Below are 13,894 nucleotides of genomic sequence, written 5' to 3'. Positions count from 1 at the left end.
GATCTGCTGTGGCGACCCCTAATGGGAGCTGCCAAAAGAAGAAAAAGAAGAAGAAGATGAGCCCAAGTGTGGCTGTGCGCTTGCATGGACCCCGTGATTAGATTTTATATGTCCCCAAGCAGAAATTGTGATGGACCAGGATAAGCTCTGACCCCCACCACCCTGAATCGAGCTAAGCAGGGTTGAGAATGTTAAACTATACACAGTATTATCTCTGTGACACAGAACTGAATAAGCAGGTCTGGTAACACATGGATGGCCGCTGAGTGGCAAAATGGTGCATCCTCTTGTCTCAAAAATCCAACCTCCTAAGTTCAAATCCTGCCTGTTGAAGTCTGTGTGGTGTTTTTACGTTTTTCCTGAGCTCGTGTGGGGCGTTTCTCTTGGTACTCCCTAAAACCTGTATGCTAGGCTAATTGGTGGTAGTAACCTGGCTAAATTTGTGGGTTCTAGCATGGATCATGGATTCCTCGTTATCTGATATTACTAGAATACTCTCCTTTTTCTCACCTGTAAACTACGCTAAGCTGGTTTGAGAATGTTATATGTGGAATTGAGCAGCGTAGGGTATCATTGGCACTTTGGAGCCCTGATCAGTTTCAGGCTGAGATTCCATGTGGAGTCTGAATGGGTTTATTCATGAAGGGGTTCAAGTCACCAGAAGATAAGAGAAGTGGAGAAGTTCACTTTTAAACATAATGGTTCTTTAATGGTATTTTATCAGGTTGTGCGTTTCCTCATTAAACCGTCACTTGATAAAGAACTAATTCATTCCAGGAAGGGGTCTTTCCTTATGAAAGTAGTTCTTTGGGCCTAGAAACAGTTCCTAATAGGTGGACAAAACAGAAATCTTTGCTGTATAGCAGGCTACCTAAACGGAAAGGCAACCTTAAAGTTCGCCTCTTCTTTTAAAGTCAGGAGCCTATCAGATTTACACAAATCTATCATCATCCATTCATAAATATTTATGGACCTGTTATAGATTTAAAGGCTCTTTCTGGAACCTTCATGTGGAGGTTTCTTTTAGGAACCACAATTGATACCCCTATGACATCACTCTAAAGAACCACTATGGAACCCTTATTTTGAAAAGTGTAGATGTGAAATCTTTCCTTATGCAGCAGACATGACCATAATACGATTTTAGAGGGATGCGCTACCCCTAACAGTTGCTTTCGCTACAGATGTGCATGTGTCAGCTTTTGTGAACCACGTGTTTCACAAACACACAGCTTCTTACTCAAAATGTGTTATACACCACGCTTGACAAACTGTAAAAACACTGCTGATAAACTAGAACTAATGCGGTTATGGAGAACAGAAACGTAGAGCTTCTGTATCCAAGAGATGCACCTTTTTGATGGTAAAGGGCTTGTCCTTCATTCTATACTTCACCGTTGAAGCTTTATATTTTAAGCGGTAGTAAACGCCATTTAAACTGTAAGGTATCTCCACTGTAGCAAGAACTAATTAACCCCAATGCTTGGACTTTCTCAGGCCATTTAGATGTTTCCACAGTCCAGAACCTGAAACCAGCACATTATCTGAGTCTGAAGGTGTGTGTGTGGTTAGCTTTATGCACACATTGTCATGGACTGGAATGTTGAAATGCATATACACTTCTTGAGGTCGAGATATACCGTGAATTTAAATGGAATAAGCTTTCACTGAAGCTTGAATTTAGGGAATATCATGACAGCAAGGGGTGAATAAGCACTTAGCCATGTCATTCCATGGCACTTCTTCACTCAAACGGTTGTGGGAATCTGGAGTGAACTACCAGGACATGTACACTCTTAAAAAACACTGGTTCGTTAATGGCACTTTATGACTTTTTACTGGGTTGTATGTTTCATTGAAGAACCCTTGCTTGACAAAGCACCATTTCATTCTGGGAAAGGTTCTTTTTGTATGTGCTTTGCAAAACTTGTGGAGAAAAATGAAATCTCTAATGTATGGTAGGCAAACTAGTAGGACACTAACAGTTTAAGAAAAACTGAACTGAGCCTGTGTTGTTGTATGCAGCTAGAATCCTTCTAAAATCGTGATCCATTGGTATTTCACTAATCTGTGACCATCTAGTCATGGTCATTTGCTGTATGGAACCTGTGACAGATCTAAATAAACAAAGGGTCTTTCTGGATGTGGATGGGTCTTTTGGAAACCAAAAATGGTTCCTTTATAGCATCGCTCTCAAGAACCTCTCTGGCGCCTTCATTTCTAAGAGTGTAGTTGAAGCAGAAACCTTGACAACCTTTAAGAAGTGTCTGGAGGGGAACAATTAGTGGAAATAGGAGAACAAAAACAAGATTGATGGACTGAAAGTTCTCCACTCATTTGTCAAATTTCTTACATTTTCTGTGATGGCAAATAAAACTAGTTTCAATAGCCAGGAAATAAGCCAAGATGAGAGTAAGAAACTTCTTTGCCATTCATTAGAAATCAGCCTTGCAATGCAACTGGTAGGGAGTACAGATGCCAATTATATATTCTAAAAATATGGAGAATAAGGTACATTTTGTACAGATGCCTGTTGAGACATACGGTGACTGACTTTTATAAATTGTTCTGCTGTTTCAGGCGCCCGGAAGCACTTACTCTCAGTCATTTCGCTGTGTGTTCTGTCTGCAGCAGCACTGACGTTGTCCTGGGCTCTTAGAGCAGTACCTCCGGTGCTTTGCCGGCCACTCCACCTTCTTCTAGACCACTCACAGAGAGGATCTCGTTGTACTGACTAATCAGCTCTTCACAGAGCTCTCTATGTAGAGATTATTACCGCTCACAGAATATTCACAACTGTCTACATCATTGACGGATTGATCATTACATTTCTTTGAGCTGTATCTACAATCTATGAAGCCGTAGATAAAAAGATGATGAGAGAGGGCAGCGTCACAATTGCTGTTTTACTTGTTTAATATTCTCCTGGGCTACCCGTTCCAGCTGTGACTGTAATGAAACAATGGAACCAGGAAAACTCTTTCTGAGGCTCAGTCACTTAGGGCTGTGTGATGGTGCCTTGTCGTGCACAGCTAGAAATGATGAGTTGTGCTCTGGGCAATTCCCATAGGCCGGTGTAATTGATATTCCAGGCCTTTAGTGGCCAGTGGTTATAATATAAAAGGTCAATGGTGCAGAAAGAAGGAGTCAGTGAGGACACATTGATTGATCACGGAAATGAAGTGTGTGCATATGCAATAAAGCATGTGTAGGCGGCAACCGTGCCTACAGTGTGGCATTGATGGAAGCCTCAGGGGCCAAAGATGTGGCAGGGCTCAGGTGTGAAGACGCAAGTAATGGAGTCTCAGAGGCAGCACTGCTAAGGAATAAATTAATCATGGCTGGGTTTGGAATAGGGTCACAGAAGGAAGATAGCGATCACTAGTGTTTAACACCCCCACGCCCTAGCTTTGTAATCTGATTGGCTGGAGCCCCAGTAGCAGATCAGATGGTGTCATCTCTTTCCTAGCTGCCGCTCTTCATGAGGACTGAGTTTGGCCTTCCGCCATGGCAAAAGAGAAGACTTTGAAGGGTTTTTTTTTTTGTGCAAAGTGGTCTGTGGGGATTAATAAAGGGGACGGGGTCAGAATTATAAAGTGACAGTGCTGGGAAACGACAGCCAAAGGAATTTGACCGGTTTTAAGGGCCATGTGTCTAACTGGTTGTGTAGATTAACCAGCACTATGAATGCAATGTGTCCAATGAAGACGGCAGTTTAATAACCAGCACAAGTGACGTATATCCTGTCAGACCTTAAGATAAATCACCTGCATGTGAGTACGACATCTAGCCGGGCCTGCTGGTAATTAATCAGTATGAGTGCAGTGCATCCAACTGATACGACATATTAATAACCAGTATGAGTGCCACTTTTGTCACGCCGGGTGTGTACATTCGTCTTAAATTAAAATACATTTTGCCTTGCCAGACCAGCAGATCAATCACCAGCAAAAGCTTACTGTGATGTATCAATGCGAGTGCACTGTGTCCATCTTCAAGATCGTAAGAAATATGACAAACGAGAGGAGGCCATTCAGTCCACCAGGCTTGTTTGTTTAGCTAAGATGTCCCAATATTCTTCCTAAAGGTTGTCAGGGTTTCTGCTTCAAGTACACTGCTCGGATTCCCACAATGCTTTGTGTAAAGAAGTGCTTCCTGGCTTCAGTCTTAAATGCATTTCCCCTAAATTTTCACTGATGACCATCCATCCATCCATTTTCCAACCCGCTGAATCCGAACACAGGGTCACGGGGGTCAGCTGGAGCCAATCCCAGCCAACACAGGGCACAAGGCAGGAAACAATCCTGGGTAGGGTGCCAACCCACCACAGGACACACACAAACACACCAAGCACACACTAGGGCCAATTTAGAATCGCCAAACCACCTAACCTGCATGTCTTTGGACTGTGGGAGGAAACCGGAGCGCCCGGAGGAAACCCACGCAGACACGGGGAGAACATGCAAACTCCACGCAGGGAGGACCCGGGAAGCGAACCCAGGTCCCCAGATCTCCCAACTGTGAGGCAGCAGCGCTACCCACTGCGCCACCGTGCCACCCCCTTTCACTGATGTCTTCGAGTACGTAATTCACCTTTTAGCTGAAAGAATTCTGCTGGATCTGCTTTATCGATGCCTTTGAGAATTTTGAGGTGTTGGATTAGGTCTTCACGTGGTCTTCTCTGCTCGTGACTGAACAGGTTTAATTCTCTGAGACTGTCAGAGCATAACAAGTCCTGGGATGTATCTGGTTGGTCTCCTCTGCACAGCTTCGATGGCTGCTATGTCATTCTTATAGCGTGGTGACCAGAACTTCACATAATACTCCTGAAGCAGATCATCCTCCCAATTAAAACTCAACTTAACATTTCATTTGCCTTGTTAACTGCTTCTGCACATTGCGTAGAAGATGAAAACGTGTCAGCATAAACCCCAAAGCCCTTTTCAGAGTTTGCTTACTGCAGGACAGCGTGTCCCATCTTGTATTTAGAACGACATTCCTTTTCCCCACATGTAGCACTTTTCTACATTAAACTGCATGTTCCAGGTGTTCACTAAGTTCGGGAGCAAAACAAAGATTAACAACCAGTATGAGTGCAATGGCTCCCCCTGGGAATGAAGATCAAAAACTAGTATTGGTGCAGTGGATTCATTGAAGACTGCAGAAACCAGTATGAGTGAAGTGGGTCAAAGCGGGACTGCAGATTCACACCCAGTGTAAGGGCTGCGAGTCGCAGAGTACTAAACTGGTGTAAGCACAATGTGTCTATCTAGAGCTGCAGATTAATCAGAAAACCCAAAAGAGAGTAGCAATTAATGACCTGTGCTAACATAGCAAATTAATCAACTGAATAAATGTGGCGTGTCTAACTGGAACTGCAGATTAATCATCACTGTAAATGCGGTGTCTTCCACTGAGACTATTTAGCATATATGCAGGATGTCCAAACAGGAATGAAAATTAATAAGTACAAATGCACTGCATAATGCTCAATCTGAGTGTTAATTACTTGTATATGCAGTGTGTCATGCAGTGCAAATTATTCATCTGCATAAGTGGTACTGTGGACAAGTGCAAGTGGAGTTCATCCAACTGAAACAGCAGATCAGTGCAGTTTGTCCTGATGGTCCCACGGATTCATCTCCAGCACAAATGCAAAGAATTAATCACCAATGATGTCTGAAAGAGAATTCCAACTAATGTATAGATCAACCAAAAGTACAGTATAAGTGTGTTGCGTCCATCTGAGGCTGCAGAAAAATATCCATGATGAACGCAGTGCTACATATTAAAAACCACTACACATGCGCCATATTATGATGGACTTGCTGATTATTCGCTTCAACAAATGCAGTGGATCACGTGTATTGCGTTCTGATGGGACTGGTGCAAATTAATCAATGGGATTGTTGTGCATCCAGCTGGGATTGCAAATTAATCCTCAGTATGAGTGCAACACATCCAAATGGGAGTACAGATTAATGATCACCAGAAGTGTGGCGTGGCCAGCCAAGGCTACACTTTTTAAATGCAGTGTCCATCAAATTGGGACTGTAGATTAATGAGCAGAATTGGTGCAGCAAGTCCCACGGGGAATGCAGATTCAAAACCTCCATAAATGCAGTGGATCCAACCGGGACTGCAGATTAACGACCAACATAAATGCTGCATGTTCACTTGAGTGTGAGGATTAATCACCAGTGCAAGTGCAGCGTGCCCATTAGTCACCCATACAAATGCAGTGTTGTTTGATGGAGGCTGCTTCTTAATCACCTTTATAAGGGGTACAGGACCGATTTTATGGGTGACAGCAGCGCATCTGTCATTACCACAACAGGTAATTACTGCACTTTCAGATGAATAACTTACATGCTGTTTAGCACAGGAGGGCAGGCTTTGTGAAAAGACAATTTAAGGGGAGCTTCCTTGGCCACAGCTGAGCTGATGTCATTACTGTCGCCCACATAGCATCCTGAAGTGGATGTGGAGAGGCTGCGGACCATGGCAGAGCGTGAGCTGGTGTGTGGGCGTTCATATGTTGTGTGTCAGTGCTCCTTTGCTTGATGTAGTGCAGATACCTGGCTACAAAGCTGGCAGAAAAGAGAAAGGTAGGTGGAAAACACAAAATGACTGTCAGGGCAGACGTTTGTATGGATTCCAAAGAATAATTAAAAAAAAGAAAAAGAAATAAGTGTGTGTGCGAGTGTGTGTTGTTACCTTTCAAATGTGAACGAGTGCAGTTTCCTGGGATGACACCCTCTTGAATGCAACCAGTTGCTCGCTGGCACACGGCATTCATAGGGGGAAGCTGACAGCTACTGTTTCACTGGCAGCCCGGTATCCCATGTCGCACCAACCTGCCTGCTATGTAAACATGCATATTAAGTTGCCATGTCCTTATATGAGATATGGGGCGACTCCCATTGAGCTCAGGTACTGACATTTAGGGAGACACCTTGAGTCCGGGAGATTAAAAAGCCATATTGAAGTAGATTTCTCTAGCAAAACTCAGCAGTCTAAATAGTTACTGATGCAAGGAGATAATGTAGCAGTATGCTGGCTGTGAGCATAATAACCTTGTCAGTCTGCCATTGGTTATATAAACACACGTATCAGTGATGGGAAACCTTTGAACAGTCTATCAGTGTGCATGTGAGGATACCAGAGCAACCAGTCTGCAAGGATTCAGATGAAATGCAAATAGTGTCAGCATTTATAAGACCTCTCAACAACAGGAACACAGCGGCCTGAAGAATTCAATAAAACAAAACCAACGTCAACATGAGACTGAAGGTTCCAGCTTTATAAGCCTTTGCTCATTGTCAGAGGGCGCTTCCTGCCTGATGGTTCGGCTCCACAGACTTAATGAAGATTTCTGCACAGCAGCAAGTCTTGAAGGTGGAGTGTCACTCTGCTATCGGACACCAGTGAAATGTCCAGTCTGAGCAATTCATTTGTCCTATAGTGCCTTTTCATGAAAGCTTCACTGTACAACATGGCTTTAGCCAACTTAAGGCTAAATTTATATTACCATTTATTTACTTTACCATCTATCCATTTTCAAACCTGCTTATCCTGAGCAGCGTTGCAGGGAAGCTGAAGCCCATCCTAGCAGCCCGTGGACAAGGGTCCAGTGTAACATGGGTGGAACACACAAACAAATTTAGCAATGCCAACTTGCATGACTTTGGAGACATGGGGAACGTGCAAACTCCATGCTGGGAACCTCAGTCCAGTCTCCCTGTTGCAGGGCAGCACCACTACTGCTGTGCCACCATGCCACCCTATAGTATATGAATGCCTTTACATGTAAACCTGTGGCACATCTGGACAGGCCTGAAGATCATACTACCACCTACAGCAGCTGCTCTCAATTATTCAAGCCAGAAGTTCTTATGTGTGTTTTGGGGACTTATTGTTTCTTTATTATAATATATACCTTATATATAATAAAAAAAAATTTTGAGCTACTGTAAAGCTTTGTTCCTCAGGTGACAAACAGTCCATCTATCTATGCATCTATCTATCAGATAGATAGGAACAGCACTATATGATAGATAGATAAAAAGGAAAGGCACTATAAGTTGAATTGAAGAACTAATGTCCAGAGAGTGACAAGATGCAGCAGACCTTTCTGCAAGAAGTGTGCCATCCTCTGTGCATTAAGTACCCCACTTTTGTCATTGATCAGGGATGAGACAGAGAGTGAACCCTGGCCACTTCTCTTTCGTATCAGACAGACCATCTGGGGTGGGTCTTGAGCCACTGGGCTCTGCACTTAAGATGCGTAACAGTAGTGCACCCTGGAAAGTGAAAGCTGAGCTTGTCTTCCTAAGAGACACTATTTCAATCACAACTCAACAATAGTCGGCATGTCACAAAAACCATTAAAGATGTACGAGTTAGTATCCATTACCTGGCCAGGTAAAGCAATGCACAGGAGTCTCTTCTGTGCAGCCGCCACAAGGACACATTAGCACTCAGGCGCTGACAGCAAAGATTGCTGCTTTCAGGCATGTTTTGTGAGGATGAATAATTTATTTCTGGGTTAAATTGAGCTTAAGAGCCATGTGGGCTGATCAAATACTAACAGACTTGGTCAGTCCGAGGCTCTCCTGGGGTTGATTTCTCACTGGTTGATTTTCATCCTTTAGGTCATCCTAACCTAATAATCCATACTGACAAGAATCCCTTGGGTCAGTACCGACTTGTTAGAGGTCATTCTGATCAGTCAAAGTCATGCCAGCCTGACACTTTCACCTGATAACTGGTCGGTCTACCCCGATGAAAGCCACGTTATCAGAGCTCCTCGTGGATTCAGAACTCAGAAGCAGCTCACACAGATGTTCCTTGACAGAAGTGCACGTGATGGGGGCTGAAATAACGGGATGCTCCTGCTGTTGGAAAGGCAGCATCAATATCGCCCTGGAAACCGAGAGTGCTGCTGCTCCCTGGCGGGAGACCGACCTGCTTTGTATGCCGGCGTGGTTCACGGAGACCGCAACACCTCCCACTTGTGACAGGGGGAGCGGGGGAGAGAGATCGGGGAAATCAATTTCACTGTACCTCTTTACTTGTATTTACAGCTTTTGTGTTAATTTTATAGCCTCGGAAAGGAAACACTTTGAAATTGGTTAGTAACACAGTACGAGCTTTAATTAGATGTGACAGAATGGCGATTAAAGAGAACACTTACATCAGAGGAGGCTCGGCGCTGCCGTGTTTCATCCCGGGTGACCACTTTTGTCGCCTTGTTCTGCAGGCAGCGCGGCCAGAATACAACCCTCATTTATTGTCAGTGCTCATGTGCAAACCGCTTCGAAGTCAGGAAATACAAGTGAACTCTAAGCACTAGGCCGTCTCACTACATGTAACTCACGCTCGTATGAATAACGGTGGACGGAGGGCGAATGCTAGTCAATTAATTGCACTGTAGTAGAGCAAGAATATCGACACGCCCATAGCCAGTCATATATAGAGACCCGCCCCTTTTTTTCGAATTATTATGGGCGTAGTGCAAGTTCTATTAAATTGACCGTCGTGGTACTTTGCATATTGGCACGCCCCTATAAGTGGTGACCCGCCCTGCAAGCACAACTACCCATTGTGGAAGCACGCAGATGGTTCGAAGTAAGATGTGGGTGGGATCAGGTATTAGACCCTAACAAGAAATTGAGCTTAGGCCGCTGGATAAGTGCAGTCAGCGTTTTTGTTTATCTAATAATGCATTTTTTATTTTAATTATTAATTATTTAATTGGATTATTTGGTAAGAGACTGACATCAAGCTCCTCACTGCAAACCAAGTAGACCTTCTCACAAGTAGTGGCACCCCCATCCAAAACAAAAGAAAAGGACTAATATTTTTACATTTTCCATAAAGGCACAGTCATTGTAGATGAAAAACTAAGCCATTTTTTACTACGTATTGTACTGTATGTATAATGTATGTATAATCTGTAAAAATATTGATTTGATTTGATGTCATAGGATATTGGTCATATGATGTGGTGTATGGGAAAGGTTTTATGAAATTACAGTACTTGGCTGTTCATGATGCATCCTCCCGAAGTGACTGATTCAATGTCAATATTTGCACATCCTTCACTAGTGCCAGAGCATTTAAGTGAGGGCGCAGAATATAAGTGCAGCAGATGTGGATTACATCATATTGATCACAGAGGAGTACTGGTGGGCTGTGAAAGCCAATATTTGGATAGAGAGATAGCTTAATATTTGCTACACCAATGATAATTATGGACTAGTCTCTAGAGTGATTTCTGCAACAGCTTTCAGGCCAGAACCTCAAAAATAGGTGACATAATTCTGTCTTTACAAATTAATTTGAAATTGATCCTCTGCACTTAGGTCCACGAGTCCAGTTGGTGTTCATCACACTGTTTCATCATCAGTGGTTTTCTTACCCCATACAGATAAGAAAATACTTCCCATAACAAAAATGAGGATCAGATACAGTCTCTACCTTGTAGGCACTGCACATATTCAATCATACTCTTATTCTCATCAGTACCTATTTTTAGCATTAATAAAATGTACACCTGAGATTGCAGACCAGCTGACACACTTGAAAAAAAAATAGTCCCTTATTTCAAATACTGTGGTCAGCAGAATAAGAAGAGAAAATGCCTTAAGAAATGCAGAGTAGAACAAAACTTATCAAACACTGACAAGCTGGGCAATCACTTGTGATGTGTGGGAGTGCAATAAACTTGTGCCATGGGCAGGTGATGGCAGGACTGAGATTAGATCTGTATGGGAGCTGGACAACACTTTAAGAAAAAGAGGTTGTTTATAGTGTGTTTTTAGGGGGGGTGATGATTAAGTGAATGATTTATAACACCCACAGTGGGTATAAAGTGTAATATCTATCTATCTATCTATCTATCTATCTATCTATCTATCTATCTATCTATCTATCTATCTATCTATCTATCTATCTATCTATCTATCTATCTATCTATCTATCTAATATAGAGCCTTTCGTTATCTATCTATCTATCTATCTATCTATCTATCTATCTATCTATCTATCTATCTATCTATCTATCTATCTATCTATCTGTTATATAGTGTCTTTCACATCTATCTATCTATCTATCTATCTATCTATCTATCTATCTATCTAACTATCTATCTATCTATCTATCTATCTATCTATCTATCTATCTATCTGTTATATTGTGCCTTTCACATCTATCTATCTATCTATCTATCTATCTATCTATCTATCTATCTATCTATCTATCTATCTATCTATCTATCTATCTATCTATCTATCTATCTATCTATCTATCTAATATTAGTTATCACACACATTTTATAATGTTATAATAATGATGTTGTGCTGCCTGGTGCAACTTACCTTTTTGGGGGAGTAATTAATTCATGGTCTCCAGACAGACTTCATCATTATGTACAAAAAGCTACAGGATATTTTAATTATTTGTGTACTTTTAATGCAAGCATTTGCATTGATAAATGACATACTTCCACGAAAAACCATCTGCTCATCACATTTGCTAAATAAATGCAAAGTCATGAGGATCTGAGGTCTAAACCTGGCAGTGCACGGCACAAAACAAGAATAAGTCCACACTCTTTCACATACAAGTAACTTAAAGCGGCTTCTCACTTTATTGGCTTGTCTTTTAACATTATGGGAAAATGTGAATCTCTGGAGGAACCCCATCTGGATGTTGAAGGCATCCAAGCTAGGAATCAAAGTGTAATTTAGTTACCTTTAGCTAATAAAAAACACAAAATACCCAGAAACAGGTGTTTACATGCAAGTAATAAATAAGCGCTAGTCAAAAAAAAAAAATCTAGAGAACATTTCACGTCCATCATGGAGCTTCTGCTTAACAGGGACTACTTTACAATTTAAATAAAGAAGAACCCAAAGATATGAGTGACATATGAGGAATGAAAAACCTATTTTTACTTTTGAAATAATATTTTTTTGGGGGAAATTGTTCCATATATACATGAACAATCAATACTGAGCCTGTATTTTCCTATCTTACACGTCTGAGATAGCATTAGTTAAATGTTTGGTGTGTCCTGCGGTGGGTTGGCACCCTGCCCAGGATTGGTTCCTGCCTTGTGCCCTGTGTTGGCTGGGATTGGCTCCAGCAGACCCCCGTGACCCTGTGTTCGGATTCAGCGGGTTGGAAAATGGATGGATGGATGGTGTGTTGCTGTCGGTCAGCTGAAATGTCACTTGTTGATTTGTGGCACACATTATGTGGCTGTGATCAGGAGGCCTCTCCAGAGATTGCTGTTGTTTATTACCCTCAACTAGTCCTCAATGACTACTTTATTAGGTCCACTTGTCCTTCTAACATAATTGCTAAATCAGTGATAGTATCACATGTGCAGTTCTCTTTAAGGCAGGAAAGCTGAATCAGTGAATCGTGTAAAGAAAGGTAACAAATTTAAGGGGCTTTGTTTTGCTCACCAGACACACTAACATGGTTGTAATCAGGAGTAGTAACTTTCCTTTCACAGTAATGTCACTGGTGCATGGAACAACACCCCAAAACATGCCACTAATTCTTGTAATGAAATAGGCAAGGAACTGTTGATGAAAGAGGGAGATGAAGGCAGTCTTGACTTGTGGACCTAACAATTGAGTAACACAGTGTTGTACAAAGACTCACATTAGAATACCCACCTTGTTGTAAAATAAGACAGATGGGGTGTCAGCATTAAATGATAAGGTGCTCTAGCAGTGGTCTAAGAACACAAACAACGCAAAGCTGGAAAAGCATGGTGCACTCTGATTGAACATGTTTTCTGCTAAGTCATGCAGATGGGACAACAAAGATATGGCATAACCAACACTATCCTATAGGGTGGTGGTTGCAGTGTGTGGAATGTGTTTCTGTGACCCACTTTTGGTCTTTTCATGCAAGTAGAGTAACATTTGAAATGCTGTAGGCCATCTGAACATTGTTGCCGTTGATATACACCCTTTAATAGTAGCAGTGCGCCCACCTGTGAGTGATATTTTCATCAGGATAATATTGTAAGTCATGATCCTAAGAAAGTCCTGGATTGTTACTAGAATCACGGCAATGCCGTGGTTTAATGGAATGGCTTTACCTGGCCTCTAGATAATGGTGTGATCAAGAATCTGTGGAATGAAAGTAGAGGACCACCATCAGCTAACCCCTGTGCCCAATTTCTGCACCTTTTGTTTGGCTCTCAATTAATTTAGACTCTTCTGAGGGTAAATAAGTAAACAGCTTATGATTTAGTGGGTGTGTTGCAATGTTTCTCCCCCCCCTAGGGACTGGAGACTGATCCTCCTCCATACAACTCCAAACAGGGGTAGACACAGAAATGATCTAACTGCCTACATCATCAAGTGCAATCCTATCATTGAGGGACAGCTGGCTTGCATCCTAACAAAGTTATGCTCTTCAATCCCTACTCATTCATTTACAAAGCACATCTCACTCCTTACACCATAACCTAAACCTTATTCACCAGGGACTGTGCTGATTAAATCCTCTTTGCATCCACTCAGTGGTGGTGGTGTTTAGAGTGCTGGGTCTCCAAGCTCCATCCTACTTAAAGGGTCTATGATATCATGATTATTCTTACAATTTAATTTCTGTATGAAATGTTTGTAAAGTCTGCTACTTTGGAGATTAGGCTCCAAAGTAGAATTCCAGATTTGAACGTTAATTGAACAGTGTTTTTATAAAAAAAATATGCAAACATACAGTAGCATCATTTAATGAATTGCAGTTAAACAGTGGTGGTGTTGAGAAAATCACATCTGCTAATATTTTAAACAACTCCCTGATGTCTTTCAGTTTTGAGGCCAGTACTGCATTTTAACAGCAGATTATCAGCAGTGGTTGAGG

At 42.0% G+C, this 13,894-nt stretch overlaps 1 protein-coding gene across 1 annotated transcript in view; it reads left to right on the top strand.

Annotated features, from left to right (window-relative positions):
• Positions 1–13,894, top strand: part of slc8a2b (solute carrier family 8 member 2b) — a 62,246-nt gene that overhangs the window by 4,955 nt on the left and 43,397 nt on the right.

Source organism: Erpetoichthys calabaricus, chromosome 18 (genome assembly GCF_900747795.2).
Source record: "Erpetoichthys calabaricus chromosome 18, fErpCal1.3, whole genome shotgun sequence".
In the NCBI taxonomy this organism is placed as follows: domain Eukaryota; kingdom Metazoa; phylum Chordata; class Cladistia; order Polypteriformes; family Polypteridae; genus Erpetoichthys; species Erpetoichthys calabaricus.
Note: the sequence above shows the minus strand (reverse complement) of the source record. Positions and strands in the feature narration are given on the sequence as shown.